Source organism: Lolium rigidum, chromosome 1 (assembly GCF_022539505.1).
Source record: "Lolium rigidum isolate FL_2022 chromosome 1, APGP_CSIRO_Lrig_0.1, whole genome shotgun sequence".
Taxonomy (NCBI): domain Eukaryota; kingdom Viridiplantae; phylum Streptophyta; class Magnoliopsida; order Poales; family Poaceae; genus Lolium; species Lolium rigidum.
The window spans coordinates 164,412,472-164,424,530 of NC_061508.1; the positions used below are offsets into that span (position 1 = coordinate 164,412,472).

Sequence of the window (12,059 nt, forward strand, 5' to 3'; positions counted from 1 at the left end):
TCTGGCTCGCGTGCAGGCACGGGAGGGACGTGCACCCGGCGGTAGCTGAGCCACCAGCCGCCATGCAATTGCACGCCCGACCAGGCATCGCACAGCGTCCAGTTCCCGTGCATCAGCCTCCCCACGATGACGGGCAGCGGCACCCTCTGCGTCTGCTCCCCCTTCTTGGTGCCGCTGCCGGACGCGTCGAAGTCGTTCTTCTTCTTCTTCCCCATGGTGCTGCGGCGGCGCGCGGCGGTGGAGGTGGTAGTGGAGGTGTAGGCGAGGGTAGGAACTGTATCGGTCGACTTTTAAGGCCGGCCGCGCACGAGAAACGATGTTATTGAAGGCGGCGCAGAAGCCTAGCCGCCGCCCGCTAGTGCGCGGCAGAACATGTAGCCGCGACATTGAAGGCGAAGGCTGCGGCGCAGACGCGGAAGCGCTGACCGCGGAAGCGTTGGCCGCGGAAGAGATGCCCTTGATACAGGCACGCTGCCAGGCGGGCCCGTGGGGGAAGCGAGCGGACGTTCGGCACGACCGCGCAGCGTCCACGGAGACGCAAACGTGCCGCATATCTGCGCCGCGTTTACATCGCTGCGGACATCTCGGACACGATGCGTCGCCCCGCTAGAGCAGGGTGCAGACACATTTCCGATGGGCGTGGACGCAAACAATCGTACAACATCCGTTTGCGTCGCCTTGGATGTTCCTGCCCTCGTCGCCACAAATTCCTATGAAAATGCCCGATAAATCCCAGCAGAAACTGCTCGATGAACGGATCCGTCGCCGCTTCCTCCAGGTTAAAAGCCGCCCCGTGCTGCTATCTGCACCAAGCATGCACGCCGCGCCCTCCGTCGATGATCTCCGAATTGGGATCGGCCGCTCCCAATTTTAATCCCCCTTTTTCTAATCCCTCAGCATATCTTTCCAATCGGGTAGGTTGCCCCTCCACCGATTTAATTGGATTCTACCTGCTGCTAGCTCAAAGCCCTCGCTATTTGTTTGGATTTACTGGTTTCTCCATGTTGTTTGGTACTGCCGGCGGATTGCTCATCTGATATTTTTATCACTTTGCAGTTCACGGCCATTGATTAATGTCGCCTCTCATCGATGCATGACGCCTGCTTGCTGCTAGCCCATGCTCCCCCATCTTCATACACCCTATCTACCAACCGTGAGAGTGCATCCCCTCCTAAATCAAAGGCTTCTTAGCATGGCCGCATCCCGCCACAAGGGTCACGAGTTGAAGGAAGAAGCCTGCCACACGCTGGATGTGAGAGCAACAGTCCAAGAACTAGCGATCCCGTAAAATGAAACTGGCAAAAGAATTATTTCATACTAGGAAATTTGCGGCGTGGCGTGCGCCACGCCTATATTGTCTACGGTGTAGCATTCTTTTTAAGAACGACATTGTTAGGTTTAAGAGTGCGGCGATGGTAAAAAGAAAATAGTGTGGCACTACATTGTGGCTGCGGTGCCTAGAGACAGCGTGTGCCGGTTGAAAGAGGCCGCAGATGACGGAGCAAGTTTTTTCATAGATAACGTAGAGAAGTTTGTAGTATTCTCACCGGTTGTTTTCGGAGTTACTGTATAAGAAGGTAGTAATATTTTTTCCCTGCTAAAAAAGGCAGTAGACGATTGAGTAGGTATATTTTTTCGAATGTACCACATAGAAATACATGTCTAGGCAATGGACTCTGGAGTAGCTATATTTTTTGAAAATCCCGTGAAAATGATAGTACTATTTCTCCTGATAAAAGCAGCAACATATTGTCATAATAATATAGGCGACGAACGGTGGAATAACTATATTTTTCCAAGAAGGTAGAAAGAAGTATTATTTTACCGTATAAAATAGGGTGATGGATCGCAATGTATTTTTATTTCCAAAGCTGTTACGGTCATATAGAAGAAATCAGTAGTATTTTCCCTGATGGAAAGAGGCGACACCCGTTCATGTTTGTTGGGTACTGTTCATGAGCACATGAACATGCTAGAATAACTATATTTTTTCGAGGACATAACGTAAAGAAGGCAATAGTATTCTCCGGGTTAAAAGTAACAGTGGATGGTGAAATATTTTTTTGTTTCTGGAGTTGCTATAGAAGAGGTCATTTGTATTTCTCCTGGCTGAAAAAGGCACCAGACGATGGAGCAGTCTCCCAACTGAAAAAGGCAGTGTATGGTGGAGTGAGCATATTTTTCCAAAGGTAGCGTAAGTATATTTTTTCTAAGATATTGTAGAAGAAATAGGTATTTTTGTTGGGTAAAAGATGGCAATAGTATACGCGATGGAACGGTGGAGCAACTTTTGTTTTCAAAAATACCGTTACATTGTTTTGAAATAATGTATAACCACTACTGTAGCTCCATAGTTTTGAAATAATGTATAACCGCCGTGTAGGGTGATCGTGATGATGTGGAAAAAGTTGTTATTGTGGACAAAAATATCTAGATGATTGTAAGTAAATATATTTCTGCGGCAGCAAATATATTTTCTAGAAGTATTGTAAGTATATTTTTATAAACATATCTAGAATAGGACTGTAGTTTTTTCTCCGATAAAACATGACAGTATTACAGGCGAGAAATGTCCGTGGAGTAATTATAATTTTTGGAAGATGGCCTAGAAGAGGTATGTTTCAAGCATAAAAGAGTAGAGGGATTGTGCAATTTTTTCCAAAGATTATTTGTGTAGCAATTTTCATATGGTACTATCCAAAAGATTGTTCATTAAGCATATTTCACATGGCACTGTTCATGTGCACTTGAACAGTAACCTAATGAATGAGGAAGCAGCAAACACCAACAGCTTTTATATATACTAGATTTAGATGTGCGCCTTGGCGCACGACCCCGTAGATCTCGTGTGAAAATTTATTTTGTATATAATACTCTCTACAATAAAAATCAGGTGATCCCCGGACCTTCCGAACCGAGAAACAACTTGTAAACGCCATATTAAGTGTTTATAGAAATTGATGATAAGCAAGTAGCATCAAGCATGGCTTGAACATAGTTGATATAGAGCAGTACACAGAACACATGCAATAGATACTTAAGAAATAACATGCTACTTGAAATTATAAGGCATAACAACATAATACAATAGTTACTAAAGGGTTAATTTATACATGGCAACCACCCGCCTAGCACAACATGCTTCTCAACCTAGGATTGCTTCCTCGTCTTCTCGAGACGCTTCTCCATATTGGGACCTCGAGACTGATTCTAAAAGCCTGGTCTGCAATATTGTGCGGAATAGTAATTAGTACAACTTGTCAAAAGATGTTATTGTGAGCGAATAACAAAGGGCATAGACACATTGTCTACCCGATATCATAAACACAGGTTCTACTGCTTAGTCCTTAATATTTATCCTACAGGCAGAGAAATTGCCAAACTTGGTTGACTATCTATTCCTTACTGAAATATGCACCCAATATCCTCTGAACATAAAAGGAATTCAATGTGTCTTTCAGATTTCACACCTAGTTCTGGTTTAAGTTTTCTTCTTTCTATATCCATCTGCATGAGCTGTCAGAGATTGATGCTTGCGTCTAGAAACAATTTTCATACAACCTGGTTCAACAAAGGAGATTGAAGACACTGCAAGCTGGTTTCCAGTAAGAAAAGGAGGTACCTCTTATCTGTTTAAATTGTGGTAGTTGATGGCGGGGCTTTCTTTGGATCATCAATCACAGGTGAACCAGGCTGACGTGACAATTAAGCTAACCATTAAAAATAAGCAGATCTGGTACAAATAATCATGAGCAATGTAATTTACCTGAGCTAAACCCGTGGTAGATGACGCCGGTGGCTCCTTTCGATCATCATCACAGCTAAAGCAAGTCGATGTGACAGTTAAGAAAACAGTAAGAAATAAGCTGGTTGAGTACAGGCAGTGATGAACAAATGAACTCATCATGTAGGTATTTACCTCTCCTGATCCAACTTGAGGAAGCGAATCTTGTAACAAAGCCCTTTGAACGGATAAACTCTTAACATCTTCCATGACGTTGTACAAAATGACGGATGACAACTACCAGGTCACATGAATACTATGGAGGGACACTCTATACAAAACAATATCTTAGCCTTTGGTTTGTGAAACATGTTTGTAACACAGTGCATATATCAGAAATACGCAGGAAAGGGTTATAGAAGCTGCATGATGCAGGTGATTAACATAAAAAGTAACCAATCGGTAAAACCACTCGTGTATTGAGTCGATAATTAGTAGAGAAAACAAACGTGTTTATAACCATTGGGCTAGCACAATGTGTTCAATTTGATTAAAAGAACACAACACACCGACAACATAATAACAATGTAGAAAATCAATAGGCAAGCACATATTTTGACTTAAATAAAATACAAATATAGTAGTATGAGGAAAGGAGTAGCAGAGGAAACTTGACATGTCGGCAATGACAACTTTAGTCAACCATGGACGTACCCTTATTCCAAATAGAGCATGTAAACATGTAGATAAATGGAAGTTAATAGACAAAAGATAAACATATGGAGTTGGAGAAAGGCAAATACCTGACGAATAGAAGAAGACATCAACGTTCTCAGGCAGAAATTGCCCCTGAAAATACACGACACGGGAGATGACCCTGTAACCCAAATATATATATGAGGCCATGCCAAAAAATTGTAACACTTAAGAGAAGAGAACATAAGCTAACGATTGAACATAAGCTAACGACTGAAAATGGTCCACAGATTGCAAAGAACATGCAGTAAGCACTCGGGGGCAATTTCGTGCTATCGAACTTTCATCCAATTTTGACTCATAATACTTCCAAAAAGGAAACTAAGATCGTATAGTTTAAAACAATATCGTTAGATGTGTTATGAAACATATTTCGATGATACTGTAATTTATAAACTTCAACAACAATTGTGTGAAAAGAAATGGTCAAAATATTTTTTTTAAAGTATGTCGAAGACTGTCCATTTCTAAAAAAGGCATGTATTTCCATGCGGAGGGGGTACTAATGTACTTATGTACCTGAGACTGTACAAAGAGGACGAAGAGTCTTGTGCATCTCTGCAAGTGTTACACTGCCCTATTCATAAATTCACCAAGACGACGCCACACAGTGTACATGCTTGAGATAAAGATTTCATATGAATTAATCCATGCATTTATCTTCAGTTCTAAAGCATATACTTCAGCTAATTAATAGTCTTTCTGCAAACACTTGGCCACTTTAGATAAACTTGCTGTGATATTAAATTAACAATAGACAACACATTTGTAAAAAAAATGAGTCCTATATTAATAAGTTGTTCAAGAATTCACCTTCTCAAAGAATATATACCAGCTAACTAAAAACAGATCAAATGATCCCATATTAATGATCTCCTCCAACGAACCAAAGTTCACCGTCAAGGCCAGTATCTTGACGCTAAAACGGAGACCTTACTTCATTGCCACATGATCAATATTACTTTCAATAATAAAATAACAAAACAGTAATAAGATGTATCCCAGAGAATTTACTGCAAAAACTCAGAATAGCAAAATATTGACTTCAATCTTGGATTAACATCTAGTGCTGCAATTAGCCAACAATATATATCTATGCGAGCACAAATATCTTGTTCTTGGCACTACTTCAATAATTACTACAATTACATTTATTACCATGAAACAAATATAATTTCCTGAGCTCATAGACATGCTAAATAAAGGTCTTTGATAATTTATTTAGATCTGCACCTAAAAACGGAAGCTGCCTCTAATGCATATCAACAGAACAGATCAAAGTCAAATTGAGCAAAATTTATCAATATAACACGGCTTTTTGAGCTTTCTTTTAGATTTTTTTTGTAGCTGCAACATATGGAAAGGAGATTTTATTCATGGTATCACCTTGATAAGCATAGGGTGAAAACGCAGCACATCCCCCTAGCGTCCGAATGGATTAACACTCTTATGTAATATGTTTTCTGTTTTATTTTCTTTGCCTTTGGGCTCTGTATATTTATAATATTTGATGGGGTTGGAGTAATAAATTGTTGCAGGGAGTTTTTCCTAAAATTTCAAGGTAAATAAAATACAGAGAGGCAGGAGAAGAAGACTGAAACTGGGAGGTTTTACCTTCATTAAAATATTGCATACACTGTAGTAAAAATCTTGAGATCGTAAATTGTTTAGGGGTTTACAAATAATATCAACTTTAAATAAGATATAGCACAAAACCACACATTAACTTGCACCTTGCAAGCTGCATGGTATATGAAATTTTAATGATATCAGAAAGAAAACACACACATATGAGGTTAAGATAAAAGCCTGCCCTACGTAACTACCATTTCATTAGAGAAACGAAAAGCACCAGTAATCAACACATATGCACGCTTGCTGAAGAATGCAGCGATCATAGGCTAAATTGCCACCAGGTAAATAAACCCTTTGGTATCCATAAGTTTAAACGAAGTAACAATATGGCAACACTCCTCGAAGATCATGGCTGCACTAAGAAGTAAAAGAATTGGATTCACCAAGTATTATACTGATCATCTCAAATTCCGAGAGAACTGAATGTAAAACTATCAAGAATGATACATTCATGCAGTTATAAATCCAGGAAGCAAGTAAATTTAATTGAGCCACTGGTCAATTTCTCGCTACCGAAAACAAACCCCTCCAAACTATATGTCCACTATTAAAAAAACAAAGGATGTCACAATCATATCTTTCCTGCGGCATCGGCGGTACTTACGACTGTAAATAATGTATCCAAAGTTATCTAAAGAGCAGGGAAAATAAACAGTGCTCATCAATTCCATGCAACTGCTATTTAGACACCAAAATTATGTATGAGCAAAATGGATTTGTAGCCAAAGTGGATTGACTAATGGAGCTGCTTTAGGCCCTGGGTGAGAGCTTTTTCTTCCGGCTGCAACGACTTCTTAAGGCCGAATATGGGGACAATTTGTTATTCAGTCATGTTATAACAGACTTGATGGGAAAAAGACATTACCATTGCTCACTGGTGAAATTTGGTACCACCAAGCTCTAGTGCCTTGCCTTTAGTTGCTCGCTCCTCTGCCTCCAAAGGAACCTTGTCATTCAACCCAAATTTATATTCAGACATTCCCCTATTAAAAAATAGCCGACTATTAGCGAGGTCATGGATGAATACAAGGAAACACAGATAACTAATACATTCAGATGTAGGAAAGCCTATAATAAGAAGGGAAAAAAGTTGACCTATAATCATTGTCATTTCTGAGCACTCATCGTTTCGTCTATGCTTCACATCAAACGACCTGAATTGGCAATATGAAGCAATCTAGATGTTAAGAGTATAAATGTTTGTTTATGCTTGTCTTCAATTTCATCTCACTTTATGGATAAAGGACCACATTGTAAATTAATAAGATTCATCGAGGGTAGAGCAATTATCAACCTGAGAAGTACCAGCGCGGTATACTCACTGCGGATAACACCGGACGTCGCCCGTGTATCGCCTCGAGCAGCCACCACCATTCACCCGTTAACATTGCCTTCCGCTGCACCAGCTCCATGTATTTTTATTTTACCTTCCAAGCTGTATATATCCTAGTCGTGCAACAACACAAAACAAAGAAAAATTAACTAAAAGATCTCCATACGCTGATTTGCAGGAAAAAAAGTGTGCTCCCAAAACTTATTGGACATATTTCCATATAGATGCTTCCGATGGCATCTGAAGCAAGAAACAAAAATGACAATCATGCAGTAAATTAGCGCAAGCTACTTATTGGACATATTTTCATACGGCTACTATGTTATAAGTACCTGATTGTATATCCACTCAAAACATTTCTAGCATAAAGGGAAAATAAAAACCTTGATCCATTTTATATCTCTACTCCATCTGATATTCATGGGGTGTTACCGAATCTGAGTGTAAACAAAATAGGCTGGAAACACAACACAAAAAAAAACATTCAGATTTAAACCAAAGGCAGCTCCGACTTTAAGAGGTTTGAAGTTTCAACATCTAGGAAATGAAATCAATATCGTCATTGAGGAACATATATTCTACCTTCTAATTGGTCTCAGGCAGTAAGTGAAAACATACAGGTCCTAGTCATTCCAAAAGGAAGTTCAAAAGACAAAAGTAGCCTACAATCTTGACATAAACTACTAAACTGAAATTAGCACTTGAAGGAATTCCACTCCAAGCTTGTAAATATTTGTAGAAAAATACTATACCTTGCGAACTTCCTGCATGAACAAAACTGAAATTAGCACTTGAAGGAATTCCACTCCAACCTTGTAAATATTTGTAGAAAAATCATAGCATTAAGCATTGCCAAAAGGAACATTACGGGCAGTGCACATGGAAACCATGTTAGTGAATAAAAAAATCAGTACCAATGACTGAAAGGAAAATATGAAAATTATTTACTTGATTTATCTTCACTTGCCATCCAGCCTAGACCTGTTTGATTTTTTGGTAAGCTTATAGAGATACATATCCATGATAATTGGGTCTGCAACTCCCAAATCAGAAATCCATATTCAGCACCGTAAAATTTACACATATAGAGTAGATGCTAATTCCTCAAATACCATTAACGTACCATCTGAAACATGAAACAGTAACTTGATGTAAGTATATCATACTTTTCAGACCAGGAGAAAAAGGGGCAAGGAGCGAAGATTAATCAATGAAGCCAACCTGATTTAGCACATTAACAGATCACCCAAACCTGAAATCCACCACGAATCATCCAAGCATTCAGCAAAATGAAATAAAATTAAGTTTCCCAATCAGATCATAAACTACATCACTAAATAGGAGTTTCTTCTGAATGCAACCCTCACAAATATATTTCTTCATAAATTTTTCTTTCACCTCCTATACTGCAGTCTGTAGATTTCCAAATATGGCTCATACAGTAGTACAAAAATCCGAACTCAACGGGACATGAAAGAATGCATTAGGGTTCTACAAATCAATATCTTATTTGCTTCATACTCAATTAATTTCTGCAATATGAGAATATAAAGCGAAGGAAATATTGAGAAATAACAAAGGAACCCAGAAAAAGGCGAAGGAAATATCCACTGTTACTTTCTTTTAATCTTTCATGGGCTAGTATTGCATTTAAATGCACATGCTTTCCACACTTTTGTACGTAGAAATTTAACGTGTTGTAGAACAACATAGAAACGTAGGCTGCATGTATTATATATGCATCAAGGGATTTATTGTATGGAAAATGTCCGTGAGCTTCCATGTCTAAATACTAACCATCTAAAAGGGTAGCTGAACCAACTAAATAATTTGTGCATAGGAAAGAAGAAATATTCAGGTGAGATAAGACTGATACCAAGAAGTAGTAAACCAGATATGATTCTTTAGAAAAGAAAAGGTCTTGCCATGCATCAGAATCTGAACAATAAGATTTGAATATGAACTGGCTGTCACCTCGCAAAGATCTTGCGTAGCGTTACTTTTTCCACATAGGTTTAACAGTTGATGTATCTAGTTTGGACTTGCCATCAGTGGCTAGTGATGAATCTCAAGCCATCACCTCTCTGTACTGAAATGACCGCCTCCTGAAAAGAACAACAGGCTTAACTCATAAAGGCAGACATCAACTAATAATAATCAGAATTTGTACAATTGGACCAATGCGTGTCTCAAAATTTCAGATTTGACACCATACAAAAAGGCTGATATATGGTGATAGATTGCATATATGCACATCAAAAGCATGTAACTAACCTGTAAATAAGCCGATAGAAGCTCGCGGTCAAAAGCATGTCCTATGTATGAGAACAAAGAATAGTCCATGAGATATTGCTTAGATTCAAACTATATAAACATCACCGGAAAATGTGCATCAGCGAACACTGTATCACTAAGCAAACCAAAAAAGTCCAATACTTAGTTCTCTGTTCCCTTAATGTTATAGCTATTCTCGGACCAGAATATTAAACAATAATACATATACAATGCTGGTTAGAGTGCCTGAAGACGGCTAAAACCTACTAACTGCAGCTTCCAGTGTTCAAGCTGCCACTTGATCTCTAATTTTTTTAAGGAACTTCCTTGAGTACATATATACTCCAATCAGGCTACCTATATACTCTAGTCACATATTTCTGTTATGAACTTACAATCCGCACCACAATTTAAGCACACATGTATTTTTTGCACTGAACATACTACTCTAAAGGAGAACAAAAATTTAATTAGAGAGTAGGGAAGGAATTAGAAAGAGGGGCTCATTATATAGTCTACCTTGCGAGATTCAGAGAAACTGCAACCGTGTTAAATAACCTGAATACGAAGTAATTCACCAGCAGGTTCAAATTTCGTGTAATCATGGCAATCATACTGTCACATTAAAATATAGCTCATCTCTGTACAAGGCACGTGCATGCAAATATTTTTTCAGTCACTTGTTGTAAAAAGGCAGCAAGGATCAACTTACAGTCTGCAAGTTCTGGAGCTTCTCATGCAGTCACTATTCCATTGCTGAAAGCCTGAAACCACATATAGGCCCAAGTTTAAACACAGAAGTATAAAAACACAAGAAGCGGGAAGTATAGGCTGGATATGAAGAGTGGAAAGATCACTAAAAAGGAGCGTAACAGCAGAATTATGGTATTACATTATAAATGAATATAATCTAGCTGACCACCCGTAGCAATATCCAAGAACAGGTGGTCCTTGACAATCCTTTCCTTTCTATGGCATGATGTATAAAAACACAAGAATCTTACTTTAATTTTTATTTTTGAAATCTAATCTATTTTGATTGTTTTTTAGGACTAAATAACTGCAGCAAATAGCATATAATTTAACGCGATGCTTATATTTTCTGCAGATACAATATTGGTACATGAATCCATCAGATTGAATTGCTTACATGAAGAAAAATTAAAACTAAACTGTGATCATCCTATCTAGCACACCATGCTCGGAACCAAGGGGATTGTAATGAAGCGGGGCATTAAGAAGATCACTACAGAAAATAAGACCAAAAAAAATGTAGACGTTGACAGAAAATAAGACCAAAGAAGATCACTATTGCGAGAACCCTTAAGCACCAACATGAGCAATAAAGAGACCAAGATAGCAATAAGCTATTACAGCTGTCACAAGGAACACAAGGATCATACATCTATCTATATCATATAGTTCTACATGATTTACCAGAAAACTTCAGAAAAAAGACAATCATAACATAATTCTGACAAAACTAAGATAGAAATTAGCGTGTGGTATCAGCTCACTACATCCCTTCCAGCTGACCAACACAACTGAACATCCAGCAATGACCAGGATACTCTACGTCTCTACCTTGAGTCCAACCCAGAGAAGAAGGATATAGATTAAAGTCAAAGGTATCAAGGCAAGGATCTAAACATTCGTGATCCAGTATACCTTGGAGGCCATGCAAAATGGCCTGCATCTACTATTTTAGCACACTCCGATGGTGTAGACTGTACAAACTATTATACAAAAAATTATATAGTTTCCAAAAAAATAGATCCAAAAGTGCATCCGCATACAATCAATCTCAATCTGTGTCACAAAGCGGAGGCGGAGAGTTAACTGGACTTGGTCTCACCAGCTTCCAAAAGTGCTGAAGAGAATAAGAATGTCACCCTGAACACACAGTTTCTTGCCTCCTGCAAAGAACAATGCCATATACTAACCTCATCAGGCTTTGCGTGCTTACCTACATGCAGTGTGACCAAACGTTTTGCACAGAAAAGATGAAACCAAGAAATGAATAGAAAAATAGCCATAAGCTTCTTGGTGTATAATCTGTACCTGAAGGAAGCAAGATCTGAGATTGGCTCTCTGCGTGTTTTTACCAAACGGACAGCTAACCTCGAGCCTGGGGGTTGGCAGGCCACCTCGTCGGACTACACATCGACCCTAGAATCAACCTCCTCGTACAGCGCGTCATACTCCTCCTATCAAGTGCCAAGGAAGAGAAAAGGGGGTAAGGGAAGAGGACCATGGGAAAGCGCGATGCGTGCAAGAGACACGAGAGAGGAACCTGGATGTAGGGGATCTAAACAGCCCTTCCCCAAGTGCCGCTGC

General features: G+C 39.2%; 1 long non-coding RNA gene across 13 annotated transcripts; it reads right to left on the reverse strand.

Moving 5' to 3' along the window:
- Positions 1 to 2,940: 2,940 nt before the first annotated feature.
- On the reverse strand, positions 2,941 to 10,509 carry LOC124684126. 13 transcript variants are annotated; one of them, XR_006996922.1, is made up of 14 exons: positions 9,723 to 9,820; positions 9,423 to 9,553; positions 8,670 to 8,700; positions 8,572 to 8,574; positions 8,397 to 8,481; positions 8,201 to 8,260; positions 7,410 to 7,561; positions 7,211 to 7,269; positions 5,000 to 7,098; positions 4,528 to 4,601; positions 3,920 to 4,055; positions 3,767 to 3,821; positions 3,623 to 3,693; positions 2,941 to 3,223 (listed from the first exon to the last, which is right to left on the reverse strand). It is a non-coding gene; the product is annotated as an uncharacterized LOC124684126 (long non-coding RNA). The 13 variants fall into 13 exon arrangements; XR_006996916.1 differs by lacking the exon at positions 9,723 to 9,820 and adding exons at positions 10,242 to 10,280; positions 10,435 to 10,491 and having other exon boundaries at positions 8,397 to 8,574; positions 8,670 to 9,553; XR_006996932.1 differs by having other exon boundaries at positions 5,000 to 5,099; positions 6,981 to 7,098; positions 8,397 to 8,574; positions 8,670 to 9,553; positions 9,723 to 9,828.
- Positions 10,510 to 12,059: the final 1,550 nt, after the last annotated feature.